The sequence below is a fragment of the Hyperolius riggenbachi genome, chromosome 6 (assembly GCF_040937935.1).
Source record: "Hyperolius riggenbachi isolate aHypRig1 chromosome 6, aHypRig1.pri, whole genome shotgun sequence".
Classification (NCBI taxonomy): domain Eukaryota; kingdom Metazoa; phylum Chordata; class Amphibia; order Anura; family Hyperoliidae; genus Hyperolius; species Hyperolius riggenbachi.
In genome coordinates, this window is record NC_090651.1 from 273,302,244 (window position 1) to 273,314,898 (window position 12,655).

At 42.5% G+C, this 12,655-nt stretch overlaps 1 protein-coding gene across 1 annotated transcript in view; it reads left to right on the forward strand.

Moving 5' to 3' along the window:
* Nucleotides 1-2,335: 2,335 nt before the first annotated feature.
* FXYD6 (FXYD domain containing ion transport regulator 6) overlaps nucleotides 2,336-12,655 on the forward strand; it is a 232,128-nt gene continuing 221,808 nt past the window's right edge. Inside the window, exon 1 of the mRNA XM_068242193.1 lies at nucleotides 2,336-2,528. The gene's annotated coding sequence lies outside the window, so the exon portion shown is untranslated. The remainder of the gene's footprint in view (nucleotides 2,529-12,655) is intronic.

Here is a 12,655-nt window from a genome sequence, read left to right on the forward strand (position 1 = left end):
CCTAGATGTAGGAGGAAAACTGCAAAAAGCAAATTATGCAAACTATTAAGCAATTAACTGTTTCAGAGCTGATTACATAGAACCACAAATCCAGCAATATGATTACACAGGGCATATACTTTGCAAAGGTATTAAATAGCAATGTTGGCAGGATGGCTACATATGCTAAAATCATATTGTATATAACTTGACAAAAACCTGCAAACCTTTGGATGTGTCTCCAACCCCCCCCCCCCCCCCCCTCCATCCTACCCATACACCTCTCATCTATCATCTTGCCTTCACTTGTACATCAACCTTCCCCTACCCCACCCCCTGTCAGTTGTGTTCCCCAGAGTCTGCTGCTACTCCAGATGTGTCCAGGCTGCCTGCAATTCTGAAAATACAAAATACTTATCAGTAACAAAAAAACAACATCATTTGCAGCTCCACAAGGACTCTCTACTCCATCCTTCCATCCCCGAGTGCCATCTGAGAGAGGAGCATTTGGTATTGCTGCAGATGATTTTTTCCGTGTGATATTACCAATATTTGAAGCAAACCTGTAAAGTAACAAAGATTAAAAACTATATAGAGGGATGCCACTGGATAGTCCAGAGGCTTCCCCCATCCTCTTCAACCCCTGCTGATCCTTTTATTCTTCATGGCCTCCCCTCTAAGCATCTATTTTTGCTTTTTTTTAAACACTTCAGTCTCCACGCTCTCCCCTTCTTAACACTAACGCCCCTTTCAACACCTAACTCCAAACACTAACCCCCCTCTCCATGCCTAACACTAACCTATGACTCTGTGCCTAATGCTAACCTCCCTCCCCTAATTAGAATATGCACCCACCTTCCCCTGTCCACTGTACCACATTCACATCTAGAGTGGCTTTTAGGACCATTGTAGTCCCTTACACACTCCAATGAGTTCTGGGTCACCATGAGCTTGCTGGTTAGTCTGTACCTCTCGGTGTTACAAGCCCTACTCCATAGAGCCAAATTAATCCATGCCATGCACTGATGAGGATCAAACAATCCGAAACAGTCTGTATGCATGTTGGATTATTATGGCTCTGTACACATTAACAAGCTGACACATCATTGCATTCCAGCGGTTCTGGAGGTGTGTTTAGCTTCTAAGGGTACAATGGTTAATTTGCATACATTCAGCAGTGATGCACTGGGAGACGTCTCAAGCTCACTCCAACCTGAATTATCGCAAATTCTTTCTGTTTTAGGAAAGCAAACTTTTGTTTTTCTTAACATCTAGAGTGGAGGAGACCTTCTGCAAGCAACCAGGAAATTATGCAGCAGATCAGATGTGTAATGATGGTATGGGCAATTACAAAAGGTACCAATCTGTTTTCCTTTTATAAGTCTAGTACAAAGTGTCAACGTGTTTACAAGTTTTCCTCTGGCAGCAAAAAGTCTAGAACTGGCCCTTCTGATGCACCGCAACGCATCACTGTAAACATAGCCTAAAGGTCCGTACACGCGCCGGACTGGAGGCAACGACGGGTCCATCGTCACCTCCCACTGGGTGGGCGTTCCAACGACAGTCCGGCGTGTGTACGCACTGTCGGCGGACTGATACGGCTGTTTCTGAGCGATCCGCCGGGCGGATCGCTCAGAAACAGCCGTATCAGTCTGCAGACAGACTGTACACACGCTGGACTGTCGCTGGAACGCCCACCCAGCGGGAGGTGACGACGGACCCGTCGTTGCCTCCAGCCCGGCGTGTGTACGGACCTTAAGACACTACTGAATGCAGAGAGTCAGTGAGATGCACATTTTATGTTAAGTTTATTCTGCTTGGAATTAGACCAATCAAATGCAGTATCTCCAAACTGCAAACATTTGTATAAAATTAACTTAATTCGTGCAAAAAAATAAAAATGATTACAATCTCATTGATTATCTCTATTACTGAAGCCAGAAAGGTCAGCAGGACAGGTAGGTAAAACTAAAAAGAGAGAGAAAGAGAATATATGGCCGCCTCTCACTACAAAGTCACAGTAATGAGCAGTAAAATGCTCAAGCTCAGCCTGGAGTCCTGAGGTTTAAACAGGATCTGCCAGAAAGAACGTGCTTCCCATTATTGACACGGGGTGACACCACAGTGATTGTCACAACTCATGCCACAATGTGAAAGGCAGACAAGGCTATTTTTAGTCTTCTTCCAAAGAAGTTACAATCAAGAAAAAGAAAGGATTTAAAAAAAACACACTCCAATAGTGTATGAAGGTACATTTATTTAATCCATGGTGGAGATCTTCTGCAAGCAGGCTAAAAAAAATCCCATATTTACTCACATATCACACTTCCCCCAGCAGCATTCCAGTGTGGGAAAAACAGCAGCTGTTACTCTGCTAAGTTACTTGCTTTAGAGGGCAGGGCACTGTGTCAAAGGAAACCAACGTGGACAGGATTGTGCTGGGACCTAACACAGAAACACTGAGGATCCACAACACCAAATACAGGGGTACACTCATTCCAGAGACAGAAGAATCCTAAACAGAGAAGAAGAAGATACCATCCTGAGAGGTAGGAAGAAAAAATGGTATTTGTTCTTTATCAGCACTCAGCAGAGATAGTCGGCCTTCCTGTTATCCCTACAAAGATAAGACCAGACGATAAAAACAGAATTTCCTTCCCTTTTGATGGAAAACCTAATACTGGCTACACACGATGCGATTTCCTGCTCGATCCCGCTCGATTATTTCTGACATGTTCGTTCGGGTCTCCATTGATACAGCCGCCGATTTACTCATGTTAAGTATGCAAAATCAACGTCTGTATCGATCGAAACCCGATCGAACATGTCATAAATAATCGATCGATCCCGCTGATCGAGCGGGAAATCGCATCGTGTGTACCCGGCATTAGGATGAACAGCAAAAAATAAATAAATATAAATATATATATATATATATATATATATATATATATATATATATATATATATGATGCTTTTCTCCTGTGTACCTCAAAGAGTTTCTGTGCGGCAGCAACTTAGGATGCACTCCACGGGTGACCAGGATCATTAGGGAACTTTGACCAAAGACTCCTTACTGTTTTACTTCTTGGCTTGATCCAGTAGTTCCTCCTAAACCTCAGCCTGCATTCATTTTAAATATGCAGTCAGTTTGGCTGGATTAAAAAAAAAATCCTGATAGAGTCTGTGGCGTGAACACGAGTTAGGGTGGGATGACTCCTTTTCTCAGATTAACTCTTAGGTGTTAAGCAAGGCAGTGAAATGTTGGTAGAACGTACAGGAGAATACAGTGTGAAGAGGGATTGCAGTGTTCTATTTATATTCTCACAAGTCAGAGAGCAGCACTTGTGCAGGCGTCTGACTGTGCGGACAGCTCTGGCAGTTGTGAGGCACGTGGAGGAGAAAACCACCTTTGTCTTTCATCGTCCTCATCAGCCCTCTTGCACTTCTTTGTAGATGCAGTATATGAGTGTTCCTTTTATAATAGGTTGTTATTGGTGTAAAAAGGTTTTTTTTTTGTTTTTGTTTTTTTGTTCAATTGGAAAAAAAAGTACTGTAGTTTGATATGCATCATACTCTTTATTTTACTATAATACACAACTAAAAGGGTTCAGATAAAAAAAAAATCTCAATAAGTTAACCTCCCTGGAGTTATCATTATTTGTGGATTTAGCGTCCAAAAGCCATGCAATTTTTTTCACAAGCTTTTAGACCCTAAAAACAAGAAACAAACATACCACAGAGAGATCTGCAGCAGCTCCTGCATATAACTCTCTAAGGCACGGGATTACCGCTCTGATCTGCGGATTATCAACCCGAGCCTGACTCAGATGTTTCTGACTGAAGTCTGACTGGATTAGCTGCGTGCTTATTTCAGATGTGTGATTCAGACACGTCTGCAGCCAAAGGGATCAGCAGATCTGCCAGGCAACTCGTATTGTTAAATGGAAATAAATATGGCAGCTTCCATATCCCTTTCAGTTCAGGTGTGCTCTAAGAAACACTTTAAAGCAAATCTGAAGAGAAAATAAACTTAGGAGATAATGAATTGTATGTGTAGTATGGATAATAAATAGAACCTTAGTAGCAAAGAAAAGAGTCTCGTGTTGTTTTCCAGTACAGGAAGAGTTAAAAAAATACTTATGTTGTTATCTGTGTAAAAGAACCTCTCTGAGCTAGTCCACCAAATTGGTCAAACTCAGTCCTGTAAAGTTGGCCATACATTAGGCGACTTGGTAGCCAATCAACCATTCAACAGGAGCGTAGCAATAGGGGGTGCAGAGGTTGCGACCACATTGGGGCCCTTGGGCCAGAGGGGCCCTGAGGGGCTCTAACTCAACCACAGTATTAGCTCTCTATTGGTCCTGGGCTCATAATCACTTCTATAGATACTTTGAATAGTGGTAATCATTAAAAAACTGGTCCCCATGTTCTTCTTGCACCTCTGACACTGTAGTTGCCATTGGCAGGTTTTGGTGCACCGTATCAATTGTTATGTATAGAGTGCTTGGGGGGGCCCCATTGTAAAACTTACACCGGGGCCCACAGCTCCTTAGCTACGCCACTGCCCTTCGATCAATTTTAATTGAAAATTGGTGCCGCCAAGAGCATGCCAAATAAATGATGCAACCAATTTTGTGCCATAATGCTCGAGGTGTTCGGTCGGGTGCGTAGTGGTAATGGCGTGTGATATAAGGATGAGCAACGAATGCAACGGAACCCCCGTCGCTGTCTCCCCTAGTTGCCCTCCGCGTGGTGTGCGTGTATAAGAGGAAGAGTGTGGAGAGGGAACCAGACGGAACTGACACCGACAGGCAAGTATTAATGCATGAGGCACCAGGGGGGCACATTGTACACTAGGGGGGAGCGCTGAGGTGACAAGGCGGCGACACTACAGAGATTCCCACAAGATTTCATGCTGCAATCGATCGCGAATCATCCTGCGGTGTATGAATAGCTGACAAATCTCTCTCCGATCAGATTTTTATCAGAGAGCGATCTGATGGGGGAAAATGTGAATTTGTCCCCATGAAAACATACTGTTTTCAATAAATTATTTGTTATGATTTATTTTTTACTTAACACATTTATAATATGTGTTTTAACCCCTTGAAAAAAAAAATTAAAAATATGAATGTAATTACAAAAGTAGCTTAACATTAAATTAATAATACATCAATGGTAAATGAATGCCATATATATATAGATAGATAGATAGATAGATAGATAGATAGATAGATAGATAGATAGATAGATAGATAGATAGATAGATAGATAGATAGATATAACACATACACTGTTAACTGTCCCCTAAAAATAGTTTTTGCCTTGTCAAAATGAAATATAGAATGCCTGATTTATTACATTTTGCTTTTTAGCGCTTTCACTTATGTTGTGTGATGAATAGGGTTAACATGTGGTATGCAAGGAAAGCTCCATCTCTCCTTATGGAAAAAAAAGTTGTGACTGGAAAAAGTAGTTCACAAATAAGTGTGAATAAGGGCTTGTACTGAGAGGAGCTTGTACTGGCAATAGCGAAGACAAATAAAGAATCAAATAAGGAAAGAGAGTTTCACTTACCTAAGGCTTCTACCAACCCCTGCAGTTGCCCTGTGCCCTCATCGGACCTTATTGATCCTCCATTCCCCCGCCGTGGCTTAGTTTCCTTTCGATTTCGCCAACTGCCAGTCGGTGGGCCACTGCGCCTGCACGGCCCTGGCCACGGGTATCCTTCTTCGCGTTCCTGTCTGCAATAGCGTCCTGCACAGCTATGGGATTCTAGACATGGCAGATGAATTCAAATATACTTACTTGCAACCATGACAGCAATACACTGTCTAGTGAATGGCACACTAAAATCCTAACAGCAGACAAGGGGCCTGCTGCACTAAACTCCAATAAAGTTGCCATGCACAGGGAGCTCTTGGCAATTTTACTGTTTCTAATGCTGTGGGAGCACTGGCCGTTAACCCATTAGTGGCACATGCATTACCATGGTAACGCGTGCAATGCTATGGTAATGTGCATTACCATAGCATTGCCAGCCTGCTAACGCCAATGGGTTAACAGTCAATGCTCCCTCTGCACTAATAATAATAAATTTGCATCCATTTTACTGGCATCAGGCCCTAGGTAAGGTATATAAGGTGTTAAATGTACTAAAATAATTGATATTTACATAGTTGTCCTGGAGGAATTTGTTTTCATAAAACTTTGGAATGCCTTTAAAATAAAGATTTATTTATTATGTTATCAGCCTGTAAGTAAGTAATAAGAGTGGATCAAAAATTAATTTTTGACTAAAATATCCACACTATTGAAAATATAATGTTCACACTAAATTTGTGTGGGCTGTGGACTGTAAAACTGTTGCTACTAAATGAAAACAACACAAAATGGGAAATGGAAAACTTCTAAGAGGACCAAATATTTAGAGGAACTAAAACAGCAATTTTTACACTGAGATACACAATGCACTTCCATCTAACCACAAATATATATCAGAGATACAAAAAGGAATCAGAGACCTACAGATCACAGAAACCAAAACAGATAGCAAGCAAGTTCGTATCATTATTCATAACTAGCAGACCCAAGCCCGTTTAAAAATGGGATCTAGGTCTGTGTTTCTCGCTGGCGCTTGCCGCATATTACTGCGCATGCTCGCGCACACCCGCCGCATACCTGCCACACACGTGCGCACACCCGGCCGCCCACTCACACGTCCGCCTGGCTCCCTGGCCCCTGCCTCCTGTCTCTGTGAGGCTGGGTCCGTGCTGCGCACATCGCAGTAGCAAAAAGCATGGACCCAGCTACACAGGGACAGCGTGATACAGGGACACAGGGGTTTTAACATAGAGGCTAGCAGCACATGGATGTTATTCGTAAGGACTGTTTTTATTCAGGCTTGTAGCTGGATTTCACAGCATAGAGCTATTAATTTTGTTTTGTTTCCTTTTCTTTTATCAGATTAGTAATAAAGCAACATTTTAAATTAGGCTTTCTCTACAGAAGTAAACTGAACTCATGTTTCCTTATAGGGTTAATTAGATCGATCCAGCCTCTTTCATGTTTCTAGTGTCCTTCAGCCAGTGTAGAACACTAATCTTCAAGTTCAAACGTTCTATTATTCTGCCACTGTTTTAGAAGCCTCATCTCTGCCTTGCTCCCTCCCGCTCTGCATGTTACAGAACTGCTCAAGGCCCAGATTCTCCTTGCAACCACAGGCTGTGCGACTCCCTGATCTCCTCCTCTCCTTTGTGCCTCCCTGACACATTATCCTATTTATAGCGGAGCTGCTAGGAAATATGAGTTAAAGTTTTCCATGACAGACATCTGTGGTTACAAGGAGAGCTCTTCAGAAAGCCAGATTTGCAAATAAAATGAAAATCATTTTATAAACCAATTTGTACTGTCTCACTGAGGCAAATTTAGACTCTAGTAAAACTAATGGAGCTATGGGAGTTCTCTGTAATCAAACTGTGATTGTGTTGCTGTGTTTGGGCCCATGTTGAATTAATTCTGCAAACCAATCATTTTCTAAAAAATAAAAACTAAATAATGAAAATATGGTGTTAAAATTGAGTGGGCTTCTTGGTAATGTCCAGGTCTTCCAACTTGTGGATGAGCAGAGGTTGTATGTCAGCCATCTTGGTGGTGGCAGACATCCTATTGGACAGCTTAATAACCTGGAATTGGGACACACCCAACTTATAAATGAGCAGGCACTTGACCTCCCACCATCTATTCTATTGACGAGCTAGCTAGTCAGATAACGTTGTTCATGCTATCTTCAGTCAGCTCTTTATGTAAATTGTACATTCATACATGTATTTTGAATCGTGACAGCAGCACTTATCGTTCATTTATGCTTCCCACATATTGTTTTCTTGATTTTGAACTTTTCATTATACTAGCATTTAATTCCCTGATATTATTCATATATTTGAGCACTCTTTTTGTATAAGCATAACAAGCAATGGGCAGCCCTGTGGGTAACGGGAAAAAAGGGCGCCGGCAGCTAGTGGACAAAAAGGACGCCGCCAATCACTCCCATAATAAATATCGTTTAATGGGCGCCGAACAGGAAAAAAGGGCGCCAGAGATTATTAACGTATTACAAACGGCGCCTGAAGATTTTTAATGTTTTATAACTGTGCTTATGATGATTTAAGTTTAGAAAATGCACCCGTAACGAAAAACGTTTATAAAAATACTAAACATATTCATCGTATTTAACTAAAACATTATTTAACCACTTAAGGACCACAGTCTTTTCGCCCCTTAAAGAGAATCTGTATTGTTAAAATCGCTCAAAAGTAAACATACCAGTGCTTTAGGGGACATCTCCTATTACCCTCTGTCACAATTTCGCCTTTCCTCGCCGCATTAAAAGTGGTTAAAAACAGTTTTTAAAAGTTTGTTTGTAAACAAACAAAATGGCCACCAAAACAGGAAGTAGGTTGATGTACAGTATGTCCACACATAGAAAATACATCCATACATAAGCAGGCTGTATACAGCATTCCTTTTGAATCTCAAGAGATCATTTGTGTGTTTTTTTTCCCCCATGCACTGAAGTTTCAGGCTGCTCTTTTCTTCCTGCAAACAGCTTTGTCCTTGTTTGTAATTCCACAGTATGTGAAAGCCCAGCCAGCTCAGAGGAAGATTTATCCAGCTGATTAGAGCAGCTTCTCTCTTCTCTCTTATCTAAATAACACACAGGCAGTGTGCATAGAGGGGCCAGGAAGAGTGAGTTCATAGCAGAACCACAACACTGAAGAACTTGGCAGCCTTCCAGACACAGGCCGACAAGTCTGACAGGGGAAAGATACATTGATTTATTACAGAGAGTGTCATAGTAGAAAGTGCTGCAGTTAGCCAGAACACATTAGAATAGCTTTTGGAACTTGTAGGATGATAAAAAACAGGATGCAATTTTTGTTACGGAGTCTCTTTAAGGACCAGAGCCTTTTTTTCCATTCAGACCACTGCAGCTTTAACGGTTTATTGCTTGGTCATACAACCTACTATGTAAATGAAATTTACCTCCTTTTCTTGTCACTAATACAGCTTTCTTTTGGTGCTATTTGATTGCTGCTGCGAGTTTTAATTTTTATTATATTCATCAAAAAAGACATGAATTTTATCAAAAAAATGATTTTTTTTTACTTTCTGTGATAAAATTTGTCAAATAAAGTAAAATTTCTGTATACATTTTTGTCCAAATTTATTGTGGTACGTCTTTGATTAAAAAAAAAAACATTCAGTGTATATTTATTGGTTTGGGTAAAAGTTATAGCGTTTATAAACTATGGTGCCAAAAGTGAATTTTCCCATTTTGAAGCATCTCTGACTTTTCTGAGCACCTGTCAGGTTTCATGAGGTGCTAAAATTCCAGGATAGTATAAATACCCCCCAAATGACCCCATTTTGACAAGAAGACATCCCAAAGTATTCACTGAGAGGCATGGTGAGTTCATAGAAGATTTTATTTTTTGTCACAAGTTAGCGGAAAATGACACTTTGAGACAACAACAAAAAAAAATTCTATTTCTGCTAACTTGTGACAAAAAAAAAATGAAATCTGCCACGGACTCACCATGCCCTTGTCTGAATACCTTGAAGTGTCTACTTTCCAAAATGGGGTCATTTGTGGGGTGTGTTTACTGTCCTGGCATTTTGGGGGGTGCTAAATTGTAAGCACCCCTGTAAAGCCTAAAGGTGCTCATTGGACTTTGGGCCCCTTAGCGCAGTTAGGCTGCGAAAAAGTGCCACACATGTGGTATTACCGTACTAAGGAGAAGTAGTATAATGTGTTTTGGGGTGTATTTTTACACATACCCATGCTGGGTGGGAGAAATATCTCTGTAAATGACAATGTTTTGATTTTTTTTACACACAATTGGCCATTTACAGAGATAGTTCTCCCACCCAGCATGGGTACGTGTAAAAATACACCCCAAAACACATTATACTACTTCTCCTGAGTACATCGATACCACATGTGTGGCACTTTTTTGCACCCTAACTGCGCTAAGGGGCCCATTTTAGAAAGAAGACACCCCAAAGTATTCCGTTAGGAGTATGGTGAGTTCATAGAAGATTTTTTTTTTGTCACAAGTTAGCGGAAATTGACACTTTGTGAAAAAAAAACAATACAAATCAATTTCCACTAACTTGTGACAAAAAATAAAATCTTTTATGAACTCGTCATACACCTAACGGAATACTTTGGGGTGTCTTCTTTCTAAAATGGGGTCATTTGTGGGGTTCCTATACTGCCCTGGCATTTTAGGGGCCCTAAACCGTGAAGAGTAGTCTTGAAACCAAATGTCTCAAAATGACCAGTGAAATACTAAAGTTACTCATTGGACTTTGGGCCCCTTAGCGCAGTTAGGGTGCAAAAAAGTGCCACACAAGTGGTACCGCTGTACTCAGGAGAAGTAGTATAATGTGTTTTGTGGTGTGTGACACTTTTTTGCAGCCTAGGTGGGCTAAGGGCCCAACGTCCTATTCACAGGTCATTTTGAGGCATTTGGTTTCTAGACTACTCCTCACGGTTTAGGGCCCCTTAAATGCCAGGGCAGTATAGGAACCCCACAAGTGACCCCATTTTAGAAAGAAGACACCCCAAGGTATTCCGTTAGGTGTATGGTGGGTTCATAGAAGATTTTATTTTTTGTCACAAGTTAGTGGAAAATGACACTTTGTGAAAAAAACAATAAAAATCAATTTCCGCTAACTTGTGACAAAAAATAAAATCTTCTATGAACTCGTCAAACGGAATACCTTGGGGTGTCTTTTTCTAAAATGGGATCACTTGTGGGGTTCCTATACTGCCCTGGCATTTTAGGGGCCCAAAACTGTGAGTAGTCTGGAAACCAAATGCCTCAAAATGACTGTTCAGGGGTATAAGCATTTGCAAATGTTGAGGAACCGGTCATAAGCAGGGTGGCCTCTTAGATGACAGGTTGTATTGGCACTGAAGTGCAGGAAGAGCAGGATGTTCTCAAATCGTGACCTGGACATGGCAGCAGAGAACATGGGCATGTGATTGATGGGTGTCTCAGGGGGTGATTAGAGGGGAAAATAGATGCAATCAATGCACTGGGGAGGTGATAGGAAGGGGGTCTGAGGGGGATCTGAGGGTTTGGCCGAGTGATCAGGAGCCCACACAGGCAAATTAGGGCCTGATCTGAAGGGTAGGTGTGCTAGGGGGTGCTAGGGGGTGACAGGTGGTGACAGGAGGTGATTGATGGGTGTCTCAGGGTGTGATTAGAGGGGGGAATAGATGCAAGCAATGCACTGGCGAGGTGATCAGGGTTGGGGTCTGAGGGCGTTCTGAGGGTGTGGGCGGGTGATTGGGTGCCCAAGGGGCAGATTAGGGCCTGATCTGATGGGTAGCAGTGACAGGTGGTGACAGGGGGTGATTGATGGGTGATCAGTGGGTAGATGGCAAAACAGATGTAAACAATGCACTTTGGAGGTGATCTGAGGGTGGGTCTGCGGGCGCTCTGATGGTGTGGGTGGGTGATCAGATGCCCGTAAGAGGCAGGTTAGGGTCTGATCTGATGGGTGGCAGTGACAGGTGGTGACGGGGTGATTGACGGGTGATTGACAGGTGATTACAGGGGAGAATAGATGTATACAGTACACGGGGGGGAGTTCTGGGGGGTCTGAGGTCGTTCTGAGGGGTGTGGGTGGGTGATTGGGTGCCCTAGGGGCAGATAGGGGTCTGATCTGATGGGTAGCAGTGACAGGTGTTGATCGCCGCATAACCACGCCCGCCGCTGATGGGCGTATTGCGGTCGTTTGGGCCCTGCCCTTGCCGCCGCCCATCGGCTGTCGGCGGTCGGCAAGTGGTTAAAATTTTATCCCTTACTGTTTGTAAAACATTATTATTCTAAAAATAAAGTGATTAGTACGTACCGTAAATTGCAATATATTTTTGTAACGATCGGTGTAACACAGAGAGGGTCTGATTACCGGTGAACTGCAGTATCACCGAGAATACAGAATATACCCGATTATTGGTGATCTGCAGTATCACCGATAATCAGATATATCTACTAACCTCTGGACACCAAGATAACACGTGAGTGATTAGATGCAACAGTATACTTTGAGTACTTCTCCAGAAGTAGGTTCCTTCCTCTAGCCTAGACTCTCCAGGGGGGAGGAGCTAGGCTGAGGGGAGGAAGGACAGAGCGTGAGTGACACCCAGAGAAGGGGTGACACTAACAGGTCTGGGAACTGCCTCTAGCAGTAAGGCCAGTTCTCGAGGTCGGGCAAGCCAGGTCGTTAACACACAGACAGATAAGGTACAGATTCAGAAGGCCAATACAGAGTCCAGGAACGAGCAGAGATTGGCAACAGGGTAACAGAAATAGCAAGGTACAGAATCAGAGTTCAGAGGAGTGGTCGGATAGGCAAAGGGTCATAACAAATAATACAGTTCAATATTCCTAATGCTAAGGTGTGAGTTCCTTGATCGTCAACACCTTTGGAAACTATGCTAGAACACAGATACAGACAAGGTCTGAGTGCTACCACGTAGTGATCGCAACGGCAGACAACCAGAGAATGACCAGTACCCAGTATATATAGCAAAGTGCTCTCCAGCGCCTCCCCTAAATGCTGGACCAATGGCAGGTGGTGAAAATGTCAGCTGACC